This window comes from Bombina bombina, chromosome 7 (genome assembly GCF_027579735.1).
Source record: "Bombina bombina isolate aBomBom1 chromosome 7, aBomBom1.pri, whole genome shotgun sequence".
NCBI classification, from domain to species: Eukaryota; Metazoa; Chordata; class Amphibia; order Anura; family Bombinatoridae; genus Bombina; species Bombina bombina.
The window spans coordinates 574,843,125-574,847,530 of record NC_069505.1 but is presented as its reverse complement, the minus strand read 5'-3'; positions in this window follow the sequence as shown (position 1 = coordinate 574,847,530).

Below are 4,406 nucleotides of genomic sequence, written 5' to 3'. Positions count from 1 at the left end.
GATAATATAGCTGGCGGCGGGGTAGGTAGATTAAATTAGGGGTTAATCATTTTAATAGAGATGGCGGCGGTGTAAGGGGCTTACATTAGGGGTTAATCATTTTTATATAGGTGGCGGCGGTGTAAGGGGTCAGATTAGGGGATAGATAAGGTAGATGGCGGCGGTTTTAGAGGCTCACAGTAGGGGGTTAGTTTATGTAGATGGCGGCGGGGTCCGGGAGCGGCGGTTTAGGGGGTAATAACTTTATTAGGGATTTCGGGGGGGATCGCGGTTGACAGGTAGATAGACATTGCGCATGCGTTAGGTGTTAGGTTTATTTTAGCAGATCGCGGTTGACAGAGAGATAGACATTGCGCATGCGTTAGGTGTTAGGTTTATTTTCTAGTTAGTTTAGGGAGTTACGGGGCTCCAATAGTCAGCGTAAGGCTTCTTACGGCTGCTTTTTGTGGCGAGGTGAAAATGGAGTAAGTTTTCTCCATTTTCGCCACGTAAGTCCTTACGCTGCATATTGGATACCAAACTGCGCGGGTTTGGTATACCTGCCTATGGCCCAAAAAACTGCGGGCGACGGCAGAAATATACGCGCGTAACTTCGAGGTTACGCCGTATATGTGATACCAAATCCGCGCAAATATTGGCGTCGCCGGCTTTTGCGGGCGACGCTTTATATCGGATCGACCCCCAGGACTACAAGATTTAGTATAAGTGCAAATCCAGTACCAGAGACAGGAACAAGGACTACAAACACTATAAAACATTCAAATCCAGAAACAGAGATTGGAAATGCAAGAACCAGTTAGAAGGCAATGTAAATCCCAAGTCATATTTGCAATACAGGGACCAAGATAAAGCGCAAATCCTGAATCGGGGAAAAATGATCCTGACTTAATTGTTTTAAAGAGACCCTGTTCTATAAATTTTGTAAACCCCTTAAAGCAGGGGCGTCAGACTGGCGGCCCGCGGGCCTCATGCGGCCTACAACCTAATTTTGTGAGGCCCTCTCTACCTCTATAAAAAATAATAATTATAAAATGCTTGTTACTTAAAGAGCGAGTGCGCTTACTGTTAGGGTTGCATATATGTGCAACCACCAATCAGCTCTCCATTATAATGACTGTATCCCTTTGTTTTGGCCTTGCGATTAACTTGATGAATAGTGTGCAGCTGCACTATGGTAGCGACATCATTAAAACCACTCAGTCTTTAATGAGTAACATTGTTATTAACCTTGTAACGCCGTTATGCCGTTCTATTTCGTCATAATTACACTGGGCTTTAGAGCCGTTATGATGGAATAGAACGTCATAGCCAACGTCTGTCCTGAAGTCTTCTGTGCTTCCTGGATTTGATTGCGGTCTGGAGGGCGTTCCTAGGGTTATAGGGACACCCCCCAGACCCGATCCAATAATTGAAATCTTGCGATCGCGTGATTTCAGTTTGTCTACATCGGAACAGTTGTGCCGATGTGGACACTTTAACCCTGGCAGGAAAGGGTTAAAAAGAAAAAGGCAAACACAGATAAATGCATAATTATTTATTTCACACATGAAGTGCTTCTTTATTTGTGTTTATTACTATGGCAGCACTGATTTCACGCATCATTGTTGTCCCTTCCTTTCCATATTTTTTTCTTTAACTAAAATCACATACTTTTTTTTTTGATAAATATATATTTTATATTATATACAACAGGTATATGTCTATCACTATATAAACAGTGGATCGCTATGCCGACGGCATTGTGATCCACTATTTATAATGCAGAGGAAATTTTATACAATGCGCATGCGTATGCTAAACTGAGTGCGCTTGTAACAGAAAAAAATAGCACAGATTCTGTAGGAGAGCAACCCGATAGAGCGTGCGTGTCACCTACTTAAAAGCATTAGAGGGCTTTTATCAAGTCAGAGTAAGTTAATTAGGAGTTGCAGAACACAATCTTTTGAAATGTATATAGTTATAGCAAACACCATTGCTTTGTTTAGCAATGCAAGATATATAGGTAGTGTGCGGCCCGCAACTCAAATGAGTTTGACACCCCTGCCTTAAAGGGACAGTCTAGTCAAAAATAAACTTTCATGATTCAGATAGAGTGTAATTTTAAACAACTTTCCAATTTACTTTTATCAGCAATTTTTCTTTGTTCTTTTGGTATTCTTAGTTGAAAGCTTAACCTAGGTAGGTTCATATGCTTATTTCTTAGCCCTTGAAGGCCGCCTCTTATCTGAATGCATTTTTACATATTTTTTTTACAACTAGAGGGTGTTAGTTCATGTGTGTCATATAGATAACATTGTGCTCATGCACGTGGAGTTACCTAGGAGCCCGCACTGACTGGCTAAAATGCAAGTCTGTCAAAAGAACTGAAATAAGGGGGCATTCTGCAGAGGCTTAGATACAAGATAATCACAGAGGTAAAAAGTGTATTGATATAACTGTGTTGGTTATGTAAAACTGGGGAATGGGTAATAAAGGGATTATCTATCTTTTTAAACAATACAAATTCTGGTGTAGACTGTCCCTTTCATGTGTTCTAAATGACTTCTAATATCTACTGCACAGTATTAAAGGGACATGAAACCCCCCCAAAAAATAATTCATGATTCAGATACAGCATACAATTTTAAACAACTTTCTAATTTAACTCTATTGTCAATTTTGCTTCATTCTCTTAATATCCTTTGTTGAAGGAGCAGCAATGCATTACTAGGAGCTAGCTGAACGCATCAGTAAGCCAATGACAAAAAGGCATATATGTTCTGCGACCAATCAAAAGCTAGCTCCCAGCTCCTGAGCCTACCTAGGTATGCTTTTTAACAAAGAATACCAAGAGAATGAAGCAAATTAAATAATAGAAGTAAATTGAAAAGTTGTTAAAAATGTATGTTCTATCTTAATCATGAAATATTTTTGGGGGGTTTCATGTTGCTTTAAATATATGGGAAATAGTTCTTCATGTTCATTTTAGTATTTGAAATTATTGGTTTTGCTTATTTAAACTATCCCCTATTGTTCTCAAATACATTGCCATATAAAAGCAGTCCTCATGTTATATCTGTCTGAACACACAACCTAATAGGTATTGAAATGCTCATTATGGCAGGGGGGTTAATAAGCACAATTAGCTATTTCAGACCTTCCCTAACTGAGAGGTTAATTTTTGCACTTGTCTCCTATTAACAACGCTTTTCTACAGAGAATACATCTGTATTCATATTTTCAGTATAGCTGGCCATTTCAACAGGCAAAAGCAGCTATTTCATATAAAAAAATAAAGGTAAAAAGCAGGGGACAAGTCCAGCAGGAACGCATGGGACAGAGTTCTTGCACTATTTTTTCAGGTGTAACTAAGTGCCCCCTGGACAGAGAACACAAATGTTTTAGTGAACACTGTGGCTGGTGGTGAGAGGAGCTTGAGCACCGTCTGGTTAGAGGGATAGTGAGATCCTCTAGTAATGGGCAATAACACTTCCTACAATACACTAAATGCAAGGCTGTCAGCGGTCCTGCTGTGTGAGATTACACCGCACTGTGTGGAACACATGGTGCTTACATTTCAGTGTGGCTTGCTCTGGGGTTATTTAGCTCCCCTCAGCATAAATAGGACTATTTTACCTTAAGTGGGGGAGACTCTGTGACAGATTAAAAGTCTGGAGTTGCTGTCAAACAGAGAGGTTTCAGCCCTCCCTGGAAAGGAAGGAGGGGAGAGGAAGGAGGGTGTGAGGAACTGAAGTTAATCTGGCTATGAACCATGTGAGTGGAGAACAGGGCAGCAAAGCAGTGGTCTGATGACAGCTGCTCGATAAATACTTATTGCTAGTTTCACAAACACCTTTAATTGCAAGGACTATATAGTGAGTCCCACACTTTTTTTGTAGGACTTTACCCCTGGGTAAATGAAATGTTTACAAACAGTTAAATACACCCCAGCAGGTAAAAGGGACTATTGGGAACACAGAGTAAAATGTCCCTTTAACTGTATTGCAAACCCAGAATGTGAGGACTTCATAGATTGTGTTAAAGGGACAGTATACACTCATTTTCATATAACTGCATTTAATATACACTACTATAAAGAATAAGATGCACAGATACTGATATAAAAATCCAGTATAAAACTTACTTAGAAGCTCTCAGTTTATCTCTGTTAAAAAGGTAGCTGGAAAGCCCACTGCAAGTGGGAAATAAGACCCCCGTCCCTTCTTTTGCATATGAAAAGACCCTTTACACAAACAGGAGCAAGCTGGAGTAGGTATACCTCAGTATACTCCTAAAACTTTGGGGCTTGGTTAGGAGTCTGAAAATCAGAGCAATGTTATTTAAAAATAAGCAAAACTATACATTTAAAAAAAAAAACTAAAACTTTATGGGCTATATAAATAGATCATCTACAAAACATTTATGCA